Source organism: Ranitomeya imitator, chromosome 7 (assembly GCF_032444005.1).
Source record: "Ranitomeya imitator isolate aRanImi1 chromosome 7, aRanImi1.pri, whole genome shotgun sequence".
Classification (NCBI taxonomy): Eukaryota; Metazoa; Chordata; class Amphibia; order Anura; family Dendrobatidae; genus Ranitomeya; species Ranitomeya imitator.
Genome location: NC_091288.1, coordinates 37,492,410 through 37,509,380, shown reverse-complemented (window position 1 = coordinate 37,509,380; position 16,971 = coordinate 37,492,410). Strand labels below are relative to the sequence as shown.

At 40.4% G+C, this 16,971-nt stretch overlaps 1 protein-coding gene and 1 long non-coding RNA gene across 3 annotated transcripts in view; one reads left to right on the top strand and one right to left on the bottom strand.

The window, feature by feature from the left end:
* The window catches only part of CSRNP3 (cysteine and serine rich nuclear protein 3), a 135,279-nt gene that overhangs the window by 98,080 nt on the left and 20,228 nt on the right, over positions 1–16,971 (bottom strand). The gene's annotated exons all lie outside the window — the stretch shown is intronic.
* On the top strand, positions 12,714–16,288 carry LOC138645839 (uncharacterized). Its single transcript, XR_011314775.1, has 3 exons — positions 12,714–12,838; positions 15,192–15,299; positions 15,502–16,288. It is a non-coding gene; the product is annotated as an uncharacterized lncRNA (long non-coding RNA).

Sequence of the window (16,971 nt, the reverse complement as noted above, 5' to 3'; positions counted from 1 at the left end):
GCACTTTGCCTGGCTTTTCCCACTTTTCCTGGGTTAATATTTCTGGGGTTGATGTCAGCTTTGTAATGTCAGCTGACATCAGTCTCACAGGTTAGTAATGGAGAGGCATCTATAAGACACTCCAATTGCTAACATCATAGTCAAATATAATAAAAACATAGACACAGAGAAAAGTCTGTTATTTTATAAAAAAGGCAGACTCCTTTTTTTTTTTAAAAGAAACACTTCCCACCCTCTTTTACATACACCTCTGGCAAAAATTAAGAAACCACTGGAAAATGTTCAGTTTGTTTGATTTTTCTCTTTATAGGTATATTTTTGAGTAAAATGTAATTTGTTCATTTTTTCTATAAACTTCTGACAACATGTCTCTGAATTTCCAAGCGATAAATTTTGTATTTTTTTTTTCTAAAAAAATGGTCAAAATTAAAAAAAACCCAGTGCTTTCAGACCTCAAATAATGCAAAGGAACCAAGTTCATAGATACAACAATACTAATGTTTTAACTCAGGAAGAGATCAGAAATCAATATTTTGTGGAATAACCATGATTTTTAATCACAGTTTTCATGCGTCTTGGCATGCTTTCCCCAGTCTTTTACACTGCTTCTGGCACAAAAATGTAAGCCGTTCTTCTTTGTTTGATCGCTTGTCACTATCCATCATCCTCTTGATTACATTCCAGAGGTTTTCAATATGTGGTTCAGGTCTTGAGACTGCCAATGACAGGGTTTTGATGTGGTGGTCTCTTAATTTTTGCCAGAGCTGTGTTACTGTAAAATTAAAAATAAAAGATACCATATTCCTCACCTGCCCTAATCCATTTGTTACACAACGTGCTCAAACTCTGCTACATCTGGACTGCATGGCTGAGCTGTGGCATATTGCGACTGCTCAGCTGTAAATCCAGGAGACACTGAGCCTGAGAGCGCAGCTTCAATCACCTGCGGTGGCATAATTGAGGTTACTGCCAGTCACATGCAGCGGTCCTCAGGCTCAGCTCAGTGTCTCATGGATTAATGGCTGAGCGGTGGCATCATCTCACTGCTCAACCATGCAATTCAAATGAAGCAGAGTTGGGCTCTTTGTGGGACAAATGGATTATCGGCAGACAGGTGAGGAATATGATGTTTTATTATTTTTCATTTTTACAGTAATAAATGGATAAAAGAGAATGGAGAGTGTTAATTTCAAATACAGAAATTTTTGTCTATTTATTTCAATTAAAGGAGTTTTTATGTGTGTGTCTTTATTTTATTTTCACTACGGGGTTAGTAATGTGGGCGTCTTATAGAGGCCTCTCCATTACTAACCTCTGGGCTTGATGTCACCTGACATTACAAAGCTGACATCAACCCCTCAAATATTTCCCCACTTGCCACCACTCCAGTGCAAGGGAAAGAGAAAGGCTGAGCGCTAGACTTTTCGCATCATATGTTTGCGCCATTTCTGGGGCAGCTGGGGGTTGATGTTCTTAATCTGCAAGAGGTCCAATATCCATGGCTCCCTGTCATAACCACCTGAGAGATAGCCCACAGCTGGGTTGATGTTAATAATCTGGGAAGGAGACAATAGCCATAAAGGTTCACAGACTATCAATATCAGCTAACAGCTGTTTGCTTAGCCTTTACTAGGTATAGCGAGACCTCCCAAAAAATGAGGTGGGGTCCCCCCTATATTTACTATCCAGCAAAAGCTAAACAGACAGCTGCAGACTGATAATAATAGCCTAGGAAGTGGCCATAGAAATGTCTTATTTTTTTGAGGGGTCTCCTCTATTATAACCAGTAAAGGCTAAGCAAACAGCTGTGAGCTGATATTAATAGCCTGTGAACCTCTATGGATATTGGCCCATTCCCAGAATATTAACATCAGCCCTCAAAACATAAATACATTGTACAGTAAAATAAACAACCACTGCCTGCACTTGATCACACTGACATCTTTATTATAAAGCACAAGAGCTGGATGACAGGAGTACTACTCTCATCAGCGTCGCCAGCTCTCATTCCTATCACCAAGACCAAGTGTAGGCTGATGAGAGTAGTGGTACTCTCATCAGCCAATGCCTGACTGGCGGTAACTTTTTTTATGGCCATTCACAGCTGCTGGGCTTGCTCACACACTGTCATCTGTTTTACAGCATGGGAACCGCAGCACTGTGACAGATGACAGCATGGAAAATGCCATATGTTCGGGCCCCCCGTTCATTTGAATGAGGTCTGGGATTGAGTACTGTGCTTGTTACCCGAACCAAACTTTTTTAGTTTCGTTTAGTTATCTGTGAGCACAGTTGGCCGTGCAATCCACAAATGCAATTTTAGAGTTCTATCATAAAAGGAGAAGCCAAATACCAACACAATCTAGAAACAATGCTCTCTTCTCTGGGTCAAAGATAGCTTAAAATGGACTGAGGCAAAAAGGAAAACTGTTCTGTGGGCGGATGATTAAAAATGTGAAATTCTTTTTGGGAACCACGGACACTGTGCCCTGCAGACACTGAGTTCTACAATCTCAGGAGAAGAGGGACCATCCAACTTGTCATCAATGCACAGTTCATACATCTCTGATGGTATGGGGTGCATTAGTGCCTTTGGCATAGCAGCATACACATCTTGAAAGGCACAATCAATGCTGAGTGTTATATAGGGATTTCGATCAACATATACCCCATCCACACAATGTCTATTTCAGGAAAGACCTTGCATATTTCAGCAAGACAATGCTAAACCACATACCGCATCCATCACAATAGCATGGCTGAAGAAGAGTTTCGGTGATGAACCGGCCGCCTGCAGTCCAGACCTTTTCCCAATAGAAAACATTTGGCTCATGAAATGAAAAATCTGGCAAAGACCTGAAATGAGACAACATTCTTCTCCCAAATCTCCAACAATTGTCTTCCTAAATCAGACATTTTTACTGTACGAGCAGTGATATCATGGAATTCTCTACTAGGGGATGGAAATGTAATGTTCAGTCTGAGATTATGTCATTGACCCCAGAATATACCTTTATGCTGGTTGCCGTTTTTGGAATTGGTAAGTTATTTTTGAAAACTAAGGCATTCATCTGCTGCCCGATGGGTGTTGTTTCACCTTCATCTGAATCAACGCTACTGGATAATTAGATGAACCAGAAGGACGTGTGGTTATTCAATTTTATGTTTGGTCTGAAATACAGTTTTATAACTAATCAGACAAATAACCATTGGGTGACGGAGTGAATGTCTGATCTAGCCATGGACGTAACTTCTAAATTTGAAAAGATCTGAACCTTGTCATGCCATCTGGTGTCATCTTCATAACCACAGCATAATAATCCCGTCTATTTTTTTCTGAACATCTGGGTAGTTGATATGTAATATGTTTTATGATTCTGAGGCAACTCCCAGTACCATGTGCGATATTACGCTATTAAAGTCCACGATATAGGCAGTCAAATTACTCAGCCAATAGCTCAAATGACTCTTATCGGTCAATCTGCTCATTTAGTAATTTACAAGACAACTCATTGCTCATACTTTGATTCCAGAATTTATATTGCAATTGGTTAAAACGTTAAAGTGTTAACTTTTGACTATTCATATGTGAAGTTTTATATTTTGGGAGGTCCAATATCTGACACTATCACTGGTCACTAAAAGGGTAAGTGAGGAACAGGACCTTCACCGAAACAAACTACAATTGTGATGTAGAGGGAGAGTGATATTTAGTAGCCATTAGTGATGAGTGAACGTGCACGGATAAGGCGTTGTCCGAGCATGCTCGGGTGCTAACCGAGTGTCTTCGGCGTGCTCGAAAAATATGTTAGAGTCCCCGCATCTGCACATCTCCAGGCTGTCAAACAGCAGCAACACATGCAGAGAATACCTGTTTGTTAGGCAATCTCAGCTTGTGTTGCGTTTGTTAAACAGCCGCGAGACATGCAGCCGCCGGGACTCGAATATATTTTTCGAGCACGCCGAAGCCACTCGGTTATCACCAGAGCATGCTCGGACAACGCCTTATCCAAGCATGTTTGCTCATTACCAGTAGCCATTTATCTTAGATGGGGGACCAGATAGATGACGTCTCCTATAAAAAATCAGAAATCCTTAATAAAGTTTTTTGAAAATCAGACAACCCCTTTAAAAATATCAATATGCATAGCAGAAAGCCCTTTTAATTTGCAGATTATCTCCACAGCGTCAGTGTAGATTCTTTATCCCTGTTATAACCACTGTGTGCACTATCTCTGCACTGTGACATCACTGTGTGCACTTTCTCTGCACTGTAACATCACTCTTGCACTATCTCTGCACTGTAACTTCACTGTTTGCACTTTCTCTGAACTGTGACATCACTGTGTGCACCTTCCCTGCACTGTGACATCAGTGTGTGCACTATCTCTGCACTGTGACATCACTGTGTGCACCTTCTCTGCACTGTGACATCACTGTGTGCACTATCTCTGCACTGTGACATCACTGTGTGCACTATCTCTGCACTGGGACATCACTGTGTGCAAAACCTCTGCACCGTGACATCACTATGTTGCACTATATTTATACTTTGAGATCAGTATCTACACTATCCCTGTACTATGACATCGCGGTGTGCGCTATGCCTAAATTGTGAGAGCATTATTTGTATTACTATTTGTATTACTCCTGTACAGTGACATCACTTGCACTGTGATATAACTATGTGCACTATCCCTGTATTGCAGTATCGCTGTGTGTGCTATGCCTAAACTGTGACATCACTGTGCGCACTATGCTAATATTGTGAAATCGATATGTGCAATATCCCTGCACTGTGACATCACTGTTTGCACTCTCTTTGTACTCTGACATCACTATGTGCATTATCCCTAAAATATGACATTATTTTATGCATTATCTTTGTGCATCTTGGAGACCAAAATAATCAGAAACCGTTCACACTTTGAGTTTGCTGCTTAATGTTGTTATGGTGAAGTGAAATAATTATTTAGATTAATAAAGGATTCAAAATATGCATGGAAGTGGAGATTTAAAGGGAACCTGTCATGTGCACAAACATTAGGTTATTTCTGTGCTGATTTTTCTCACTTTGCTAATTAATGTCAGTATCGGACCTAGAACAGAGCGTACCCAAGCAGGAATGTGCTGCTTATATATGAACTTACTAGTATTAGTCTCTTTTTTTCCTTTACGTCAATGCCAAGGAGAATCAAGAATCGGAATAGGTGGATGTTTCTGAGTTGCTAAGATACAAGCAATCCGAGTTAACAGAGGAATCTCTCATTTTATGCGGCAAAGAACGAGCCAAATGAAAAGACATTTAGAGCGGCAGGTCAAGGTTGTAGAGTAAATGGAGACATCACTCACAGATGGGCCGGAGTGAGGGTTGTACAAATATTAGGAATAAATAAGATTTGTCTCGCTGGATGAAAGAGATAAATTATAGAAGACAGAGTGACGAGAAACTGAACAAAGAGAATTACCGTAATATGCAACCATTGTAATCAGAGGAAGACAAGTCATCATACAATGACTTTTCGTGAAAAAGTAGAACTTCCCATATACTGTAAATACATAAATCCAGATTAAAGGGGGCAGCACTCCAAAGTCAGGGGGTGAGAATAAAGGATTTTAGGCACCGTATGGGCTGACTTTAAAGAGGAACTTTCATTTGTACCAGTGTGTCTGTTGCAGTAAACACTTCTCTATGAAATTACAATTCCATCTTTTTTTGAGTTGTATGCCTTGGTATCCCTTTGTTATTCCTCCTGGGTGTTCCCAGTTTGTGGCGTGTTCCTGCATTCTCCAATATTGTCCAATCAATGCTGACATTACTGGACTGTCTAGGGCAGTGTTCCCCAACTCCGGTCCTCAAGAGCCACCAACAGGTCATGTCTTCAGGATCTCCTTAGGCTAGGGTCAAATTGCGTTAGTGCAATCCGTTTAGCGCTAGCGGGTTGCGCTAACGCAATGTTTTTAATGGGGCCGCGTCCCAGGGTCGCGGTAACGTCCCCGCTCTCGCAGATCCCCGATCTGCGGGAGCGGGGAATGGACCGCGGGCGCGCCTCGGACGCTGCAAGCAGCGTCCGCGGCGCACCAGGAAACACCGGCGCGTCGCTAGCACGTGCCGAACATGGCACGCGCTAGTGCTGCGCGTTCCCATTGCCGTGAATGGGCGCGCTAACGGACGCGTTGCACGGCGTTAATTTCGCCGTGCAACGCTGTCCGTTAGCGCGTTCCCATTAACGCAATGGGAACCAAGCCTTAGTATTGCCCAGGTGATAATTGCATCACCTGGACAGGCTAGAATTTAATCACCTGTGCAATACTCAGGAAATCCTGAAATCATGACAAGTTGGTGGCTCTTGAGGATCGGAGTTGGGGAACACTGGTCTAGGGTCACGCTCCTTTGACAAGTAGAATGTCATTTTATGCATAAATACTCTTGAGGAATAAAAGAGGAACGACAGAACTCTGAGAAAAGATTATATCTTACCTAAGTCCTACTAAAACAGACAATGTCTGGTGTAATGACAGACCCTCTTGAAAATCCTTTTGGCGAAAAAAAAAAAAAATCTTGAATCCACACATTGCATATAAAGATATATTAAAATGAAGATCTGACTTTCTGCAGAGCTTCTAACTGCAGGAAAAAGTCATGAAAAAAACGTTATGATTTCTTCTTCCTTCTAGTCCCCCCTTCTCACAATTGACAAGATAAAAAAGTAAGGTCACCCAATCTGTCAGATGAAGGAGAGCGTCTAAGGACACTTTAGAATTATTCCTCAGCAGCTACAGCTGAGCTCATAAAAACACGGCACGTAGTTACAGACCGTCCAGGAGGATTCAGCAGCACAGACAGGTTTTAATTTTTGGCTGGAGATGCAGATTAATTAACACTGGTGACTGCCCCTTTCATGGGACCTTCGCCATTTTCTACATTTGCTGCAGCTCCTGATCTTCTCCAAACTGTCCTTAAATTCGGTACAATTTCTCTTTGAGCAAATTCATAATATAGAGTTGTGAATAAAGATAACTCAGAAAATTAAACGTATGGTGTCCAATTCATCAACGCTTTTACCCCAGTATTCTAGTGTAAAAAGCATTGAAATGTTACATAATTTTGGTGCAACTCGAAGGTGTGCTAAAATTTTGCAATTTTTGGCGTTCTCAAGCTCTGACAAACTGTGCAAAGCTTGAGTGGGACAGGGGTGTAGGGACTGACACTAGGTAAATTCACGACAAGCGGTGGGATCTGCTACGCCACAAATCTAACTCCAGCAAGTACTAGAGTAGGATTTGTGGGGAGGCGTACACAGAGGTGCACACACTTATCCAATGATCCTGATTCACAAAGAGGCAATCACAAAGTGATGTGGCCAAATCTGTTATTGTTATTGTCTCTAGCTCAAAGGCATACATTGTTTTATCATTTAAGTCTATGAATTTGCAAGGGATTTTGGCCATATATCAGAAGAAACATTCATTTTTATCTTATTTATACAATATTAGAATTTCTATAATTACACCTCTGTACATCAGCACATTGAACCTGAAATAAAACCATCAAGATGTAATTGAAGAGTAGACTTTCAGCCTTAATTCACAAAGTTTGTTAAAAAATATTGCACTAACCATTTGGCAATTAGAACTATTTTTGCAAAGTTCCTCCATTTTCACGGGCTCAAAAGTAATAATAAGCGCTTTCATGGTCTGTTTTGGCACATCACCCCATTATTTCATGACACCTCAAGAAGCTAAAGGGCCTGGGCTTTCAAATGTTGAATATGCAACTGGTAGGTGTTCATGAGAACTCTTAATCTTAGAGATGAGCGAATTGGTTCAAGGCGATTTGAATTCGCCTCAAATTAAAAAAAAGTTCCAATTTGCCAAAATCAATTTTTTTTTGTGGTTTATAAATGACCAGAAAGGAGTTAAAAGTTAAAAATATAAAAAAATAAATACTCACCCCACTTTCACCTGTTCTGTAATGAAAGCCTGCTCCAGTCCAGTTGTCCAGTTCTTCTCTCTGGTCACTGATGCCGTCGCTCCAAAGGCATCTTTTTGCCTTCCTCTAGATTCTTTTTGCCTTCCTCTGGATCAACATATTAGGCTATAGGTTGAACTCGATGGACTTATGTCTACCTTCAATTTAAAAAGCTATGAAAGTACCTTTGGTGCCTACTACAAAGTTATAACATTGTGGAACAACGCGCATCATAGCGCTACTTGAGGCGTAGGTGTTGAGCTGCATGGAAGATCAGTTGAGGGTTGGGGGAACATAGTTTCTTTATTTTTTTTTCTATGTCTATTATGTTCCATGGTTTAGAGAGACCTCAGAGCATAAAAATACACATTTAATACGCATCGTATACATTTGATGTGAATGACATTTCCCGGCATAATTCTACTATACAAAAACAAACAACAAAACATTTATAAAAATCTCAGAATCTTTGAGTGGCCAAGTCAACAATTTGGCACATTCTTCTAAAAGTAGGAATGCACAAGCAAGCTCAACATCACCAAAAGGTCTCAAAGATAAACTAGAGCAGATAATTACAGAATTTTTCCCTTGGTAAAGATAAACTTCTTCACAAGCTCTAGCTGAGGCAAGATCGCTGACCGCTCTGATTGAGATGAGCCTATCAAGAGACACCTTCATGAAGGTAAATCCAGAGGGTTTATGTCAATGGAACCAAGACTGGCTACAGGAAGCTAACCTATTTCTTATGTATGACCAGTGTTTCCACCTTTTTCTTTGACTTGGTTGGATTACCTCCCCTTCCCTTCAATAATCTTTTTTTTTCTATTTCTAATGAATTTCTTGTGTTATACGAGGGGCGATCCAAAAGTAATGATAAATGGTTATTTCTATTGCACACAGAAATTAAAATAAAATGTTTTCTTCTCTCTTAGGTACCCACTAGTCCAGGAAAAAAAAATCACTTAAATAGACCACGATTCCTGGGAGCTACATTCATTTGAATATGAACTGCCGAGGAGTGAACATCAAAATGGAAAAAACGAGCTCAGAGCTGTCATCAAATACCTCTGCTTGAAAAAATTGACTACCAAAGACATACACAGCGACTTGGTGGAAACATTGGGGGACTCTTCTCCTCCATATTCCACAGTTGCACGCTGGGCCATGGAATTTGAGCTGGGAAGAACATCGATGGAAAATGAACATTGTGAAGGACACCCATCCACGTCCCTCAATGAAGAAAACGTGAAAAAAGTTGAAGAAGTTGTATTGGCAGATCGAAGAGTGACTATCAGGCATGTAGCTGAGGTCACAGGGATCTCATATGGCAGTATTCAAAGAATCCTTGCAAAAGAATTGCATATGAGAAAGGTCTCCGCGCGTTGGGTGCCAAAAATGTTAACCGACGAGCAAAAGAAGAAACGAGTTGACATTTCAATAGCAAATCTCGAAAAGTTCCAAGCAGACAAGAAAAAATTTTTGTCACTTTTTTGACCATGGACGAGACCTGGATCCACCACTTTGATCCCGAAACTAAACAACAATCGATGACATGGAAACGAGCCGACGAACCGACACCGAAGAAATTCAAAGTGTCAAGCTCAGCAGGGAAGTTTATGGCGTCCGTTTTTTGGGACGCTGAAGGAATTATTATGGTGGACTATTTGGAGAAGGGAGCCACTATTACGGGCTCCTACAGAACAAGTAAGAAGATTGCAGGAGGCTATCAAGGAGAAAAGGCGCGGCAAACTGCGGGCTGGAGTGTTGTTTCACCAAGATAACGCGCCGGCTCACAAAGCTGCTGTTGCCATGGCTACCATTCAAGAAGCGGGCTTTGAACTGGTGGAACACCCCCCCTATTCACCAGATGTAGCCCCCAGTGATTTCTTTCTCTTTCCTCGGCTCAAGGAACACCTCCGGGGCAAGAAATTTGACGACAATAGCGACGTGATAACCGCTGTTGGGGATTTTTTTGAGGGTCAAGATCAAGAATTTTTTTCAAAGGGAATTCTAAGTTTAGAAAAGAGATGGACTAAATGTATAGACTTGTTAGGAGACTATGTAGAAAAATAAAAATTTTTTTTGACTATATTCATTGTGTTTAGTATTGATTATCATCACTTTTGGATCGCCCCTCGTATTGAATGATCCAGGCTCATATTTATATACAAAGAATTGTGACAATAAAAATGGTGGAGGCAGCGCAATGGTGTGTGCCTGTATGGCACCAATAAAATGTGGTCCCTGTTGTTTACTGATGATGTGCCTTTGGCTAAAAGAAGTAGGAGAAATTTTGAGTTACTTATTCTGCTCATGTTTAGTCAAAGGCTTTAAAACTGATTTAATCTAAAAAACAACCCAAAGACTTCTTTAAAAGGGTATCCTATGAAGAACATTTACCATGTATCAACAGGAGAGGTAATAAATATATGTTTACTGGGGGTCTAGCTGCTGAGACTACAACCAATCATGAGAACTGCGGGCCATAAATGACCACCACATCGACTTCTCCATTCACATTTGAGAGTTTGGTATCCCCATTTACCTGATCGGTGGGGTTTCAGTGATCAGACCCCTAGCAATCGTGTATTTTTCACCTATCCTGGAATAGGTGAAATACATATTTTATAGGACAACACCTTATAAATTCAAGTAATGGATATAACAATGGAACACATGCAAAAGCAGAGAGCTCCAAAGTTCTATGGAGAAACCAAAGGATTGGTGCATTCGATGGACAGCCAATGATTAGATTGGGCGGTAATGTTATATCAATCATGACGTCTAGATGGACAACTCACTAGGCGGTAAGAGCCAGTCCCGATTTGTGTTCAGATAGTGATGAATCCCTCATTGTTGAGGTGCTTTTCATGTGAGAAGAAGTGAACTGAAATGGACAACCTCTGTACGTGCAGTTGTCAGTACGTATAGTCTTCTATACTTGTGTTCATGAAATGGAAATGATAGTCCAGTATTCCGTTGTGTTACTGAATCTTAATGTTTTTTCCTAGCAGTGATCTTACCTAAACTTCTGCTGAATGACTTCAATCCTTTATGTGAAGCTTCTCTGCCTCCCGCAGTTATTGTATTGATCGTGATGTCATGTGGACTATTGATGTTGTCCTAACATATGCAGATAGGCTTTCTGAAGAACATCTGTGTGCTGCATGCTACATTTAGCTATGCGGTTTACAAGATAATTGCACTTTGGATGCAGGAATACAGACCGACACCGAGGAGTTCAAATGAGACACTTGTAACAACATCCAATTGCATGTGTTCTTCAATTACACAACATCGTCTGCAAGAAAAATTCAGTGGATATGCAACCCTTTGCGTAAACCGTGCCATCACAACAAAGGTGGAAGTCCAATGCAACCCTGTTGTCTAATTTTTGCAGAAGGGGAAAAATGTATAGCTATACTATACACGCACAAACATAATACTGGTTGATTATCTGTCAGACTTTAGAAAAAGGGGATCATTCTTAAATACCCAGAAAAAAGTGCAAACATCAAAGGCAGCATGTTTTAAAGTATATCCACCTGTAGCGGCAAACAGTACAGAAGGTTGCAATAACAGGGAGAAGTGGATAGAGGTCTGGTCTATGGCTGTATACAGGGGGCATCTCGTCTGAGGTTTGTATAGTTGATGGGTTTGCTCCTGGACCTGTATAGACGAAGGGGTCAATACGGAGAATGTTTTTGGTTTTCCTTCTCCATCATCAGTTCATCCATAAACACGTGTTGATATTCTACAAAACGAAAGTAGGAATGACTGTTGACAAAAGCAGACGTTTAGAGAGGATAGTAATTACTTTTTCATGTCATTGTTGTGGGTTTTGAATAATGTTGTTCCTTTATATTGAAGTAACAATTCAATAACTATAATATGTTATGTAATTTCCCCAGATATTGCCTTTAGTGGTACAGAAAATAATAAAGCTCTCGCTTTAGAAATTATCTGACACATAAAATAGGCTGCGTATATTAGTAGACTAGACACTTTCTCTACCTATGGTGAAAATGTGCACACAGACTCATATACACAGACTATGTGGATATAATGTGGTTATCTTGTTGGGCAGCAGTTGAAAGGAGTTTCTAAAGAAGCATCAATCGAGCAGTGACCCAGCACTGCAACATAGTGTTTAGAGAAGAAAGAAGCATAATAAGTTAAATAATATTATTTAAAAAAAAATCAAATTTTTGCACTGCCTGGAGATTAATTAAATAAAAATAAGTTTAATTACAGTTTAATGTTATTTAATGTGGTCCTGCTGACTGGCCAATCACTGGGACCAGGTTGTGGATCCAGGGGAAGGCTGGTTCTGCGGCACTAGGTACTCTGTTTGAATTCCTACCTATGACTCCGCCTGATAGGAGTTATTGTATTTTTTTTTGTGTTACTTTGGTGCAATTTATAAAGGATGTTTTTGACATGACATTGTCTCCTGCTAATTAACCCTTTGATGCCTTTATGGATTTAACTCCTCTCTGTCTGACTTCCTGGACATGAAGTCAACTACTTAATAGACTACACTTTTTAAATTATTATTGATTTATTAAATTCCACAGCACATATAAAAATATGGCAATATAAATTAATAATTTATTACTCATACCAGTGGCTGGGAAGAAGAAAGAAAAAAAATGTAAAAAAAATGTAAAAAGTCTGCACTCTTGGTTCTTCTGACCTTACTTGTTCACATTTCTTTCCTCCTTTTATTCCCCAGACCCACGGCTATTCTGTGGACATAACCTAGGAGTTCCTGCAACAAAAGCCAGATTCCTATGACAGGGTGAAAGTGTGAACACCAGGGAGCCTTCGGTACAAGCTAAGCAGAGTCACTTGCACAATCTCCATGTACATCATTTTTGGACAGAACATCATTTTACACTATTTTTAATGATATACTGTATCTGTAATCAGATTTTTCTTCTGTTAATATTTTGCTGATGTCTCGCACCCTTTAATGCTTCCTTTATCCATAGCAGACAGCTTTGATTTTATGACAATCTTTTGATACTGATATTCAATGCAATCCACCTCCCACAAAGCTTTTCTCTTCAGAGCTTTCTCTACGGTAGCAAATCTCTATTTTTATCCCAAAACACTTACAGATTTCCAAGACTTTATGTGGTTGGTGAATTTCCCAACAACACTGATACATGCAGAGTCTTTTAAAGCTGCTATTGATTTTTACAAGCAAATGGAACCATTATTTCATACACATTATAACAGATGTGCATTACTTTATAGAGCAATGCCGGCCATGCACAACAGATACTGTAGATCTCAACGTATATCGCAAAACTCAATTATGAAGAGAGACGTCCAACAAAGCAACAAATCAAACCAATGTTCTGTATTGACCATCCATGTCTACCCAATACATTCCGAAAATCTGTCTCCAGGAAGAAATATTATTATTCTCTTTAATGAATTGCCGGCAGTGATTATATTAGCTCATCGAAGATATGAAGTTTACATGTATTGGAAATGGGGTCATTTGGATTTTATGAAAAAAAATTGTGAAGAATGGACCTTAGAAGTAGAAATTGAGCACATTATGGAGCTCAGTATGGAGTGGTCTGGCACATTGAGTGGTGTAGTACAATAGGCAACTAAAGAAGTGTCTACTGGCTCATTGGATAGCTAAGAATGGATTGGTATGACTATGGCCATAGGCTTTTAGGTATTTCAACCCTCTGAAGTTCAATATTTCACCCCACACAAAGCCTGACTTTGGTACAATATGTACTAGACTGCAGTACACAGACCATTATTCTGTATAACCCTATGAATATTTTTTGGCTGTCCCAATGGCCTGCGGGATCATTAGAGCAAGTGCGATAAAGGTACTGACTAGTGATGAGCGAGTGCACTCGTTGCTCGGGTTTTCCCGAGCACGCTCGGGTGGTCTCCGAGTATTTGTTAGTTTTCGGAGATTTAGTTTTCATTGCGGCAGCTGAATGATTTACAGCTACTAGCCAGGCTAAGTACATGTGGGGGTTGCCTGGTTGGAGGAGAATCCCCACATGTACTCAGTCTGGCTAGTAGCTGTAAATCCTTTAGCTGCCGGAATGAAAACTAAATCTCCGAGCAGTCATAAATACTCGGAGGTCACCCGAGCGTGCTCAGGAATACCCGAGCAACGAGTACACTCGCTCATCATTAGTCCTGACCAGATTATGTTGCTCATTGAGATGCAAGAAAGGAGGAGGCTGCTAGTGCATTGTAGTTCTGCTCAGTGCAAAGTGCCTTTAACCAGTGGAGACATATAGTACAGACAACAAATAGTGCCTCAGGAAAAAAACAAAGATGAGCCATGGCATATCAGGATGCTGAGAATGGAGTGACACAAAGGTGACCTATGAAAGGATATGTCTGCAGTGTGACATGAACTATTGGCACCCAAATTGACACCTACCAAATTAACTCAAACAGTTGTTAGTAAAGATCCATTCATATGTGATGGAGATTGACACTGCAGAGTTTTGGTGTATATTTATGTGATGAAGATTCACATTGCAGGGTTTTAGTGTATTATGTGATGAAGATTCATATTGCAGAGTTTTAGTGTATATTCTGTGATGCAACTTCAGCCTGTCTCTTTTGCCTCCTGCTTGTGATAGGCTTCTTCCTGTCAGCTTTTACCAGTAGGGGGCATGAAAGAAAGGCTGAACTGCAGCAACATGAGAAACATGCACACAGCAAACACACATGTGGTAGAGACAGTCATTAGGGCTTTACAATTCTGCAGCCATCATTGTATGGATCCACTTACTATATCACAACTGTCCTGTGTAAGGGAGAAGTGATATCTTTAGCTGCATGTCAGGATGTAAGGAGGCAAAAAGAGAGTGGGGCTTGGAGTAGAGGCACCTGACAGCTGACCGGGAGGAACTGATACGTAAAGAGGTCATCCTGTAGTTCACAGGAAGCTAGAGGGTGACTTCCTGCCCACACAGCAGAGCTTGTATTGGACTAGTGGTCCCATAGGAGACAAGATGACTCAGCTGCCCTGTAAAGAAAGACTCCAAATGTATGGCTTTAACTGATGAGTTAGTATTATATTTGCAAAAAATGTATTTGCGTGCTACTTTAATTTTTATATCTCATTTATGATTCAATTTGTTAGAATGCTTTCCGAAATACATCAGGGACCGTGACTTTCCCAGCACCACCCTCATCATTGTGCTTCCTTTTCATCCAGGGATCTTCAGCTGATGAGGAATATGATTAGCAGAATGATTATCCAAGTCCCAGCATGCAGTGCAGACGACGACAGGATGCTCCTGCCCGTCCTGGCAGATTCCAGCAGGTATATAATGTGCAGCATGATTATGACAACCTCCTCTTATTATGAATCATTCTCCTCCGCAAACGTGTGGCATTCATGCACAGGACTGTCCTGTGTCTTTCCTGATGATAATAGCGGCCATTATCCTTAACTCTTTCATGCCCGCAGGAATAATTCCATCCATTACATTGTCACCTCGCTCTCTCTCTCTCTCCTGCTGCAGAACAGCACGTTTTCTATCACTGCGCAGAAGACGGATATCTCGCAGCCATATGGTATGTTTTGCAGCTCGGAATCATGGTTGCCATGGCAACTGAGAGAAGAGACGAAGCAGGGTTTGCATCGGCGTAATGGACGACATCTGGTGGGAAATCACTGGCTGGCACCAGACATTCTTGGAAGAATTCATCTTTGGAAGTGAATAATTATTTTAACCCTTCCACTTCTACTCACGTCATAATAATTGGTGTAGAAATGAATGTGGGTTCATTATCATCCCTATCCTACATGTCTGGGCAGGACCTAGAGTGTCATTCATCTTGATCTTCCTAGTTCACAAATAGAAGGAGAGCACTAAGGACACGTTACAGATGACTCTGGATGTTACTTTCTCCAACAATGCGCATTTATCTGCAATACAAAGGGGTTGTCCGACCAATCAAAACTGATAAAAAGAGGTATGGAAGAGGTGAAAATAAAATCCGGCATGCTTATTCTCCAGTGTGAGCCTCTCCTGTGGTCAGGAAGCAATAACGTCAGCTTTCGTCTGTGACAAGATGCAATGTGATCGGGCTTGCCATGACAGCTGGGTGTCTGCTGAAGGCCCCCGTCACTGCCATGTTGGTGTTCCGGTGCTACTGGGCTTTATAGAAGATTGTAATTTGTACAATATACTGCTATAAAGAACTATAGCAGCTTGTAGTATAAGCTATTAAATGATCACAGGTTCAGATACCCTAGGTGCAAAAGTAAAAAAAAAAAACAAAACTTAAAAAAAAAGAAAACATAAAAGTTGGAATCACCATCTTTTTCCCTTTCAAAAATAAGGAAATAAAACAAAATAAGCATATTCTTTTGCCTAGTTCATAAAAGTCCGATCTATCAAAACATAAATTTATTTAATCCATGTGGAAAATTCTGTAATAAAAGAAATTTGAAACACTAGTTTTAGTTTTTTTTCCAGTCACCACATTATTATTATTATTATTGGCCTTCAGCATGATCTCGAGCCATGGCGACTTGATGGATGAACGTCTTCTGCAAGCCTAGATAGGTCCACCAGGGTCTTCTCCACCATTATTTTGATAGTATTAAGCCATCGGATTGCTGGTCTTCCTCTTCGCCTTGTTTCTTCTCTGCTTCCGACCATGATGTCCTTCTCCGCTCTCTTCGTATGATGTGTACAAAGTAGACAAGTCGTAGTTTGACGATCCTTGCTTTGAGTGACATGTCTGTCTTTATTTGTTCCAAAATTGATGTTTATTCTTCTTGCCATCCGTAGTATTGATAACATCCATCTCCAGCTCCACATTTCGAAGGCGTTGACTCTTCTTCTGTCTTGTTTCTTTACCGTCCAGGTTTCGCATCCAGTCACTACAAGTCTTGCGAAAAATGTAGATCAAAGTTATCAAAAAGTTTGAATGTTCACACATTTTTTTTTTTTTTTGCATTTTTTTCCTTCATTTTTCTCCAC